Genomic DNA, 12341 nt, shown 5'->3' on the forward strand with positions numbered 1-12341 from the left:
GAACAGCTGAAAAGAGGAACCAGAATTTCAAATGGTCGGAAGAATGTATGGAAGTAATTTTTGTATAAATATCCTCTACAAATACTAAGAGAAAAAAATACTAATGGAGGGAAAAAACCAACTATAGTTTCTGCAATAACCAGAAAAAATTTCTGATGGAACTGCATTATACTGATACTAAGAAAAAAACTATCATGACTGTGAAGGGTTTGGAATATATCTAAATTAATTAGAAGGAAATGGCACCTAGTCTTTTCACAAATAAAAGCACTTTAATAAAACATCAGATCTATCGTGTTATTTTTATTACTTTTTAATCTCACTTCAATTTTAATTCTTCATAGCCACTCAGGACTTCCAATTTATTAAATTAAACATTGTATTCTGATGGGGAAAATCCCATAAGCAAAGTAAAAGGGGAGAAAATATTTGTAACTTATATCAAAGGCTAGTCTTCATAATACAAGAAAAATTTTTTAAAATTGAGAATAAAAAGACCAAAAACCAATTTAAAAATAGTCAAGGCATGGACTGGTTGCAAGAAAAATATGTGCAATGTCCCTAAGAATAGAAGACAAGATGCCCAACTTTATTCACATTAAGGGAAATGCAAATTAAACTATACTGAGATATCATTTTTCACATTTAGATTGGCAAAAATCCAAAAGCTTGACAACACACACTGTTGGTGAGGCTGTGGAGAAAGAGGCTTTCTCACACATTGCTAAAATAGTATAATCCCTATGGAAGGGAAATTTAATATCTAAATAAATTTACATATGCTTTTATCTTCTGATCCAATGATCCCACTTCTAGGAAATCTCTCTGAAGACTCATCACAACAAATATAAAATCACCATTGAATGATTATTCATCATGGCATCATTTGTATAGTAGATAAAAAGAAAACCAGTTAGACAAACTATGGTACTTCCACATAGTGGAGGACTATGCAGCTGCAAAAGAAAGAAAAAGATTTCTAAGAAATGAGGGTAATTTCCAGAAAATATTAAAACTTCAAGGTACAGAACAGTGTATATGAATTTTTTGATAGGAAAATTATGTGTGTATATGTTTGCTTATTTTTGCAAAAAAGAAATATGAAAGGGCTAAATCTGACAAAATGGAAATGGTTACTTACGGGAGTGGATGAGAAGGAAACGAAGAGGATAGGAATAGAAGTGAGAATTCTGAGTCAGTAGATTTGACTTTTGAACAAAAACATTTTTAAAATTATATTTTAAAAGGATATAGGTCACTGTGCAGCTCTGCGTTGACCACTGCCTGGGAAGTAGAAGGGGAGGCCCACGCACAGCTGCCACGGTCATCATAGTTACCCGGGCCTGGTGCTAAATTCAGAACCTCAGTATCTGTGTGGCACCAGAGACTCAGAGCTAGTCAGCATTACCTCAAACAGCAGTCCAGACTTCAATTAGAGATATGGATGAAGTGGATCAGGTTAGGACTAAGGCAAATCAGGCCAAAGGGTAAAGGACAATATTGACTGTGTTATAAAACTTCAACTTCTGTGTGAAACCAAGGGAAGAAATGTTTATTTGGTGCAGGATCTATATTTTCTGCAACACACTAAATAATTTAATTTGTAGGGTCAGTTTATTCAAACACCACAATTACATGGAACTCTGAATAGGAAGTGAGATCTGGTGGGTTTGTACAGGTTAGTGTGAAATCCCAATACACTCCAAAGTAATTTGGGCAGAGAATAAAAACGTATTTGCAGGGTCCCCCTGAGGAACTGGGGAAAAATGTTTGGAAATGTTGGACTTCCCCACCTGGGTTATTGCTAATATTGTCATAAAAGTTGAGGACTAACAATTTGGTAGGATGAGCCCTTGATCTTGGGGCACGCCCTTGTGAAGCTTGTTACTGCAAAGAAGAGGCTAAGCCTACCTATAATTGTGCCTAAGAGTCTCCCCCAGAGAACTTCTTTGCTTCTCAGATGTGGCCTCTCTCTCTAAGCCCACTTGGCAGGTGAACTCACTGCCTTTCCCCCTACGTGGGACGTGACTCCCAGGGGTATAAATCTCCCTAGCAACGTGGGACATGACTCCTGGGGATGAATCTGAACCCAACATCATGGGATTGAGAGAATCTTCTTGACCAAAAGGGGGAAGTGAAATGAAACAAAGTAAAGTTTCAGGGGCTGAGAGATTGCAAATAGAGTCGAAGGTCACTCTGGAGGTTATTCCACTCTGGAGGTAATTCTTAAGTGCTATATAGATATCCCTTTTTAGTTTTTAGTGTATTGAAATAGCTAGAAGGAAATACCTGAAACGGTCCAACTGCAAACCAATATCCTTGATTATTGAAGATTATTGTATAACTATATAGCTTACATGGTATGACTGTGTGATTGTGAAAACCTTGTGGCTCCCACTACCATTATCCACTGTATGGACAGATGAGTAGAAAAATGGGGACAAAAATTAAATGAAAAATAGGGTGGGATGGGGGGATGGAATTTTTAGGTGCTCTTTTTTACTTTAATTTTTTTCTTATTTTTATCTTTTTTTGGAGTAATGAAAATGTTTAGAAATTGTTATGAAATCATAACAATATGATGGTACTGTGAACAACTGATTGTACACTGTGGATGACTGTATGGTATATGAATATAGATCAATACAACTGATTTTTAGAAAAAATTCAAAACCCAGGTGAGAGCGCAGCTGCGCGCCGCCCCCTCAGCACCCGGAGTAGGCCCTTTTCCCGCCACTGGTGGCTCCCAAGCCAGGACGTGGGTGCCCAGGGCCCCAGGAGCAGCGCGAGGTGTAGCAGATGGCAGGGGTGCCCACCAGTACCTTTTCCTGCTCCCAGAATGTTTGAAAGATGCTCCAAAGAAGTTCAAAAGCAGGCTAATGTTTATAAAATGGCAGTTAACCAATTTTACAAACATTAGCCTGCTTTTGAACTTCTTTGGGGAAGGAGCCATGTATTTGTTCAATATGTGTCTGCAGCAGCTGTCTGAAATAAAAGTTTTCAAGGAAAACACCACTCTTGGTTTACAAATCAATCCGTTCAATCAGAAGGACATTTCCACTTTGCCACGCCAAAGGATCCCTTATTTCTGGTTCCCCACTATCTCAGAAATGCTGATAAAGAGGAAAAGTTTCAGCCACTAGATCAAGTGGCGGAGGATGATGTATTTCAGAATTGCGTCTTGTTGCTGCAATTTCCTGAACTCGAGAAGTTACTTCACCATGTGACAGAGGAAAAAGAAACAGACGGCAAGAGACATTACAAATATAACAAAGAGAAGTCATTAAAGTGGCTGGAAAAAAAAGGTTAATCAGACTACAGCGTGTTAAAAGCCAGTAACATCAATGCTGGAGCCCAGGTACAGTCAGCTACTTTTTAGCTGGTGACCAGGTGTCCAGAGATAAGAGGATTATATTTGTTATGCCCATGGTCTGATATCTGAATACATTTCTAAAGAATTAAGTGAAAACTTATCTAAATACTTAAAGCTTCCAGAACCTTTGCCTTCATTTCCAAACCCTCCATCAAAGAAAATAAAGTTATGAGATGAGTCTGTGGAAGCAAAAGAAGATTACACTAAATTTAACACTAAAGATTTGAAGACCGGAAAGAAAAGTAGCAAAGTGACTGCAGCTCAGAAGGCTTTGGCTAAAGTTGATAAACGTGGAATGAAAAGTATTCACATCTTTTTTTTGTACAAAACTTTTTAAAAAAATTCAGAACTTTGAAAATGAAATTTAGCAAAAATGTATTTCTGCTTTTTACATGTTCTGTTTTCATCTTTCTCCTCTGCCACTGTACTTCCTGATCCTTAACTGTCACCTTTGGGGGGGGGGGGGATGAGACACCCAACAAAGATGCCAAAGGGCTATTTTCAAATTCACTTCAACATTTCTTTTTATTTCATTTTTGTGTTCCTGAACAAAATATGGAAAAGTAATTGTATAACTTTGTAGCTGGTGGCCTTTGGAGACTTGTTGGCATAATGAAAAGTAATCAAATGAAATGAATTAACAAATAGCACAATTTCCTTAAACTGACATGGGACAATATGAGAGTATATTCTTGTTATTTTATGCAACTTTGTCATATAGTAGCTGCAGTAACACTGTTTTCAATATACTGAGAGCAATCGTATAACAAAGGTCTCAGGTAAACTGTGACCTTTCAAAAGCCTTTGGTTTTTGGTAAAGCTTTTGATTGGTGTTATTTTTCTGTTTTTATAAGTGTATGTTCATTGCAGAAAATACAGAAAGTATAAAACAAAAATTGTAATCTCTCAGCTTTTCATTACCCAGAGATAAAATGGTACATTTTCTTGGAATACTAATTTTTAAAAAGGAATACTTATTAGTAATTTTATAATTTAATAAAAATAATATGACATTATTTTGTGAGCATTTTCCCAGGCTACTGAGTAATCTTTCTAAAATGCTGTTTTAATGACAGTATAACCTTTATTTGGATACTGATTACTTGATAACCATGACCCAATTTTGAAGATTTAGATTATTTCCAAATGTTCATGATTATGAATAATATTGTGAAGAATCAGATTATATGTAAATATTTGTCCACATCTTTTATTGTTTCCTTAGACTGTATTTTTAGATGTGTGCTTACCTAGGTCAGAAATATTTTTCCTATTTTTGGTAATATAATTCACGGAAAGACTTTAAGAGTATTGTATTAACAAATAGTGTGCATGTGTTCTTCTCTTACTCAGTGTCACTTTGTTAGCTTTGTTATATTTGCCAAATAAATGGAAAAAAAGGCAAAAAAAAAAAAAAGGATATGAAAAGCTAAATCCAATACAAACAGAAACCTAACTATACTGATATAATAACCAAAGAAAAGGCTTATTATAAATAAATTTTGACATAGTATTCTGACTGTACATCCTTAGTGGGATATACTGATACTGCTTTCACTATAGGGGAAAGCAGATACAAATATAAAATGAAAGAATATAAGAAAGAAAACCTAAATAGTAAAAAAACTTAATTAGAAAAAAAATCAGTGTGAAGGCATTTACTTATTATGTTCATTGTTTACACTTTTTCAACTACATGTAAAATCCATAAGGGAAAGGATCTCCCCTCTTTTGTTCACTACTATATCTCAGGCATTCAGAGTAGTGCCTCACACTGAGTATTTATTCAATAAATATTTATTGGATGAAGGAACAAGATGAGATAGATAAATATTATAATTACATATTTTCTAAACCCATTAGCTGCAAGAAGTTTCAGGTAGCACTTCAATAATTGAGATATTTGCACTATTATAAAATACTGTAAACTGTTACACTAAGTACACATGAAGACAAACAGAATGATTAATAAATATGCAAACTTTAAATCGTTATTCATTGGGATGCCGCCAACTTAAACTTCTATTGCAAGACAAGGAGTTATAATAGAATTTTGAATTCAAAAACATATAATGCTAAAATATCAAGTGACAACAGCCTTCAATACAAATCAATGGAAACATATTCTGTGGAAATGTCAAGCATATATCACATACTCAAAATATGATGGTATAAAAAGAGTAATAGCTACCGTTTCCAGAATATCTATTAATTGCCAGGAACTTTGGACAGTATTGCTCATTTTCACAATAACTCTGTAAGGGAGATAATATTTTCATTTTACACAGCAGGAAACTTGAGTCTAAAGATGTTCAACAAAACAGTCACACTCACAAGACTACCATAGGACACTCTTGGCACCAGCCTACTCAGAAGGGCATAGGACAAAAATGAGTCAACCAACAAGGAAGAACCAAGTGTTCCTTTTTGTAAGGATAGCTCTTCCAGCAGTCTATGCATAGCTCATGCAGCTGCCGAAGAACTATTCTCCCCATTCTCCACGTCCGAGGTGAGATTCAGGGTCGAGATAATAAGACTCCTACTGTGGGCTTGGGAGCCACTTTGGCTTAACAGCCTCATGCCCCACAACAGCCAATACATCTTGTAACAACTTGATAGGTAGAGACTAGCTTCTCACAAGGCATGTTAGTTACTAGAGTCACCACCCTCAGGGAAACTCAATGATATGTCCTCCTACCAAGAATTTATAATTCTCTCAGTTTAGATGAAGTTTACTAAACAAGGGTCATTTTTACTAAAGCAATGCTGTCTAGCAATATATTTGACAGAGCACATTTGTAAGGTCTCTGGGGCATTCGTTCTGTCACAGAGCCCCCAAAGAGGCAAAAACTGCCTGTCTGGGGACAGGCATAAAAATCTTAGATATTACAATGATATGTGGCTCTCCAAAGGGCCTTCAAAAATTGTATCAATGTATACTCTCAACAATAGAATTAATTTGCCAATTTTTAACTTGCCATTTTTATGAACAAAATTGATATAACATTGTCATAAATTTCCATTCCTTTGATTATTGGTAAGATGTAAGCTTTTCACAGACCAGGGTTACAGATCCTGTAGCTCTAAGGCAGGGTTTCTCAACCTTGGCACTTAGTAAGGCACTTAGTACAAAGGTTTGGCACTTAGCACAATAAACATTAGCTATTGTTGCTGTTATTACTACTATACATTTTTTAAATTATTCATCCACATTTTCTTCTACTACACTTATCTTTTTTTTTTCTTTTTAACAAATCTAGAATGTGTTTTGGCCTGCTATGATGTAAAGATCTAAATTTTTCTTTTTCTAAAGAGCCTTAACATCATTACTTCACTGATTTGAAATCTACCTTGTCTCATACTTGGGACTGTTTAAAAGTTCTTAATATTTAACTGAAATCAATCATGCTTGCTGAGGAAACCAGAATAGAGTTCAGCATAGCAGACAAAGTTCTTACTCCCATAGATTAGTTCAGGGAAAATTCTAATTGACAAGAATACTGTAGCAAACATACTCTCTTCCACTTAAAAGATTAACTTACAGAATCCACATACATTGTTGGCACACTCAACAGGAACATCTTACAGTATTTCTATTTCCGGCAAGAACCAATGCAGCAACAGCAGACAAACAAAAAAGAAAAACCCAAAGCTTCATGGTATGTCTGCAGATGTTTTACCAAAAAGTATTTAAAGTTAGGGGCAAAGAGTACCCATAAGTTTAATGTTTGGAAACCCCCTAGGTAATTTAATTTATGTTGGTTTTGCTTGGTCACCCAGGTGAAGCAATGCTCCCTTCTCTATTTTAATGCTAGAAAGATATAAAAGGTCTTTAAGGGAAAACACTAGTCCAATATTAGCCTTCAGTATTTTTAGAGCAAAAAATAATTCAATTACTTCTGTTTCTGTTCTCCAATTCCAACTATTTTGGTAAGAAAATTTGGTTAAAATACATGAGTTTATTGATACAGGTAAGTTATGTTCATTAGTAGAAGATCAGCAAAGGTGGAAAGGGAAATAAATATTTAATGAACACCGACTATGAGCCAGACATTTACACATACACAACTCATATTGTTAGCTCTATTTCCACAGATGAAGAAACAGGACCTCAGAGGTTAAGAAACATTAAAAAAAAAGAAAGGACTCAACCTTAGTCTGTCTGACTTAAAGCCTATCAGGTACCACAGCCTTAAAATATGTCTTTTAAGTTTTAGTTTTAATTTAGTTTTAGGTTTTGATGATTTTTAAAAGAAACAGTTTAAATTGGCTTCTTGTATTTCACTATATGAATAAAGTCTTAAATGGTTGATGATAAGGCAGTGAAAGCCTACTGCTGGAAGAAAGCTTTCTTGATTGAATTATCTGCTTTTTCTTAAGGACACTGGCACACCCTCTGTAGAGCATCAGGCAAATAAATCTACTCTACTAGTTCTAACATACTTCACTTTCAAAAATTTTGTCACTGGAAGCGGAAAGACTAAGAAAAACTTTTGAAGTTAGTGAGCTTCAATAGAAAATGAAATGAATGTGGTATTAGTAAGAAAAATAAAATATGCCAGAAAACCTAAGAGATGCCTGGCAATATTAGATCAGAAAGAAAGGTTACAGTTAGGGGAGAAGGACATTCTTTGAGAAATAGTCTTGAGAGAACTTGCCAAGCATCAGCAATACAGCAAGGTAAACTCTAGATCTTAGAAAAACTGACAGCTAGTAATGAGCACACTTCTGAACAATTCCATTAACATAACCTTTAAAATATCTCTAATCTCTAATTCTGTTTTCTGAAGTATCTACATTCTGAAAGTGAACACTCTCTTAAGGTCAGCTGATAGCTAATTTGACATGAATTCTCCTTGAAAAACAAGCAAAACATTTACCTAATTTACAGCTAAATAAAACAGGTATTGTTAAATGTATCAGTCAAATCAATTTTACCCAAATGAATTTATTAAGTCTGAATCCACAAAAAGTCATTTAACAAATATTTATCAAGAACCTACTATCTCCCAAACATTGGTCTAGTTGTTTCCAGGTCATCTAGAATTGTATTTCTCTGTATTTAGTGCTGTTTTAAATACAGGAAGTATGTGTAGTTTAGAAACGAACACTTTTGAGAACTAAATCAAAAATGATTTGAAGACAGCAATATTCCGTTATTTACCCTAATCTTTCAGAATGAGTTATTAAATACAACAGCCTAAGCAAAACACAAATTAAAGATTTCTAAATTTGCTGAAATTTTTGTTTACATTTAATCTTACTCATGCCAAGAGAATCACAAGTAGTCAAGTTTACTTTATTGGAATTATGCAATAATTAGTGGTATTTACTTTATTACTTAGACAAATATGTCAATTTCTATTTTGCATTTCAAATCAAACTGTAAATACCATTTCTCCTTAACTAGGCTGAGCTCTTTGAGAAAACAGACTGTATCTGTTTTATCTCTATATCAGTGAAATTATCTATATGTATTTAGAGAGTCCTTAACAAGTATTGTTATTGAAAGCTAAAAATTCCACTAATATATTCAATTATACAGACCTTTAATTTTAGAATTTCTTCCAACTGAAGACAGTAACAAGTTTATTTAGTAAAAGTCAGGGGTTCTCCAGGTGAGATCAAGGGACTACCGAGGGGATCCCCAAGATCCCTTCAGGGGGTCTGTGAAGTCAAAATTATTTTCATAATAATATTTTCCTGTTTCACTCTCATTCTCTCACAAATGTATGTGTATTCCAGAGGCTGGATAAAATGTGATGATACAATTGCTTTGAAACCTAATGGAATTTGTGTTTGTGTATACTTTGGTTTTGTGGTGTTTAAATTTCTAATACAATACCAATAGCTATAACCTCACATAAATAAAAGCTCTTTGAGTCTAAAACAATTTTTAAGAGTGTAAAGAGGTCTTGAGACCCAAAAATTTGAGAACCACTCAGGTAAGATATTGATACTAATGAAAAAAAAAGAAAAAATGGCAATATATATTTTATATAAACTAAGTGCAGGCTTCATATACATTTTGAGATGCTTTTCTCCAACCATTGTCAACCAAGGACACATACTTTGAGCTTTTTCCCTCACATTTTCTTTTGACCTAGAATGTGCTTTAGTTATACTAAAAAATGACAAGAGAGGTAAGTGGGATATGACTTCCTATTAAATTCTGGGGAAAAATGAATTTTATAATTTAAAAAAAAGGTCATTATTAGGAGCCAGTGCAGGTTAAAATAAAAATCACACCAAAATGAAGTCATAAAGGGCCCTACATAATTAAAAAAGAATTTAGAATTACTGGATTATAGAACTGCAATAGAAATGGAATATCCCAATTTCAGCAGGCATCAGGTAGAGTAGTTCCAGATAAGAGGCAGTAATGCATAGTGGTTAAGAGAAAGAATACTGGAGCCAGACTGGCTGAGTTCAGATTCCAGCGGTAGCACTTACTACCTATCATTGTGACCTGGGCAAATTACTTAACCTCTTTGTTCTCAGTTACCTCTTCTATAAAATAAAGATGATAATAGCACCTACCACAGAGAGGTAAACCATTTAAGTCAGTGTTTTATTATTATTATTATTATTCTTTTTCTTTCTCACTGATAAATCTCCAATACCGAGTACCAGACACATGGTAGAACCTCAATAAAAGTTTTTCAATGAATGGATGCATAATTATATTAATAATGATGATGATCATTTTCCCACTGAGTGAGTGCTTATTATATGCTAGACAAAATACTAAGCAAGTAATACACATTACCTCATTTTATATTCTCCAAAGCAATTTGGGTTACTTATTAGCATCCCCCCTGCAGATGAGTTACCTGAGGCTTACAGAAGGGAAATAATTTGCCAAAGGTCATAAAACTATTAAGCGGTAGAGCCAGGAGTCAAACCAGATTTGCCTTGCTTCAAAACTTCTCTTCTTTAGCCATTATACTATACTTATTTGTGGACAAGATTGAAAAAAACCATGGATTAGTTGAAAATTCTGTGTAGTTAACACATTTCACAGTTGTTGAATAATAGTGGCTAACAGACAGGGACAAATTTGAAAGTAATAACCAAGTAACCATAGGGTTCTATCCAATTTCAATGATTTTATCTAATCCTTGAAGAAATAAATAGAAGGAAAGCTTATCAAATTTATGTATGATACAAAGATGGAGAGTATGGTCAATATCATAGATGACAGAAGCAGGATTCAAATATATGTCCAAAGGCTGGAACAGTGAAACAAAAATCAAGAAAATGAACTTTAAAGGAATAAATGCAAATGTATCTTGAGCTTTAAAAAATTCAGTGGAATATGTACAGGTTAAAGGAAACCAGACTGATGTTTCTAATGCTATGTTCCAGTCCCATCAAATCATGCACTATTCTAGAAAAGACCAACTTCATTAAAAACTCTGTGCCTTTGCACTGGCTCTTCCCTCAGCTTAAGATATCATTATACCTCTTCTTCCATCCCTCAAGGTCCAAGCAAATGTCACCTTCTCTTCCTGACTCCCTGAAGCTGGACTGATCACTCCTCCTCTGTGCTGCTATCACATTATGTGCAGGTGTTTAGAGGTACACTTCCGTTTTTTTCATTCCATCTACAGTCTAGCAGAGTGCCTCACATATAGTAAGCACTCCATAAGTGTTAGCTTTTATAAGCAGCAGCAACAGAATCTTCTGAGTAACTTCTGAATCTATCTTCTTCTCCTTTACAGTCATCACCCCCGGCACTGTAGTAATGGCCTTATTTGTATTCTTGCTGTTAGTATCCATCTGATCCACTGCTCCCAGAATAATCTTCCTAACGTGTGAATGGGATCATTTTTCTATCTTGATTCAACGAGTCTACAATGTTTCCCCATTGCCTATAGAACAGACCTGGACTTTCTTAGCAGGGTGTAGAGGCCCATTTATATGCTCTGCCTATAATTCAGCCTCATCTCTTTGGTACCCTCCTACTGCACAATATACTGTAGAATAGAGGTACTGAACTTCTTATCTCTTCTTTGCTTTCTGGAGTATAAAAATGTTCTAAAATCGGGTGTGGTGATAAATGCACAATTTTGTGATGATATTAAAAACCACTGATTTTATACTTTGGATGGATTTATGGTGTGTGAATATATCTCAAAATTGTATTAAAAATAAAAAATTATTGTTGCCTCTATAGCTGGAATGTTCTCACTATGCCTGTTTGCTGGGAAGACTGAATTTGATTTAATTATATATATATTTAATGATCACACTTCTGTACACTAAAAATATTGTATTAAACAATACACAGTTCCTCCTTTCAAGGCCTTATATTTTACCATGTAAGAAAGAATAAGTCTTAACTCAAAGGCTACTTCTACTGTGAAGCCTTTCCTGACTTTCTTCCTGTTTCCTATGGTCTCTTATATTTGTACAAAGTGACATTGCAGCATTTCCCATTGCACAATGATTGTTTACTTGCCTGCTTAACTCTGCACTATGAGCTTCATGTGGGCAGAGACTGTGCTTTTCATTTTTATGTTCCTAATACTTAGCACTCTAAACAGATTCATTTAACAAATATATATGCCAGGCACTATGATGTGGTTGGGATACAGTTTTGAGCAGAAAACAGACCAAGTTTTGCTTTCACGAAGCATATAATACACGAGGGGTGGGAGGAAAAAGTGAACAGACAACCCAATCAAGCAATCAAACAAGTGTATAATTACAAATGAAAAGAAGTTTTGTTATGAGGGAAAGATACCAGGTGATGCTATAAGAACACATAACAGAGGAATCACATATCCTTTTTTGGGGGGTGGGGCCTTTTCTAAAGAAATAGATTTGAACTGGGATGTGAGCCATGATTAAGAGCTAAGAAAGTGAATGAGGGGAGAACCTAAGATGGTGGTTAGGTGAGACAGGGCAAAAAAACACCTCCGTGAAAAATACTAGATAAAAACCAGAAAGTGACCCAGAACAC

General features: G+C 34.8%; 1 protein-coding gene and 1 pseudogene across 1 annotated transcript in view; one reads left to right on the forward strand and one right to left on the reverse strand.

Annotated features, from left to right (window-relative positions):
- The window catches only part of FCHSD2 (FCH and double SH3 domains 2), a 442594-nt gene that overhangs the window by 182608 nt on the left and 247645 nt on the right, over nucleotides 1-12341 (reverse strand). The gene's annotated exons all lie outside the window — the stretch shown is intronic.
- On the forward strand, nucleotides 1441-3824 carry LOC119535857 (annotated as a pseudogene).

This window comes from Choloepus didactylus, chromosome 6 (assembly GCF_015220235.1).
Source record: "Choloepus didactylus isolate mChoDid1 chromosome 6, mChoDid1.pri, whole genome shotgun sequence".
Classification (NCBI taxonomy): domain Eukaryota; kingdom Metazoa; phylum Chordata; class Mammalia; order Pilosa; family Megalonychidae; genus Choloepus; species Choloepus didactylus.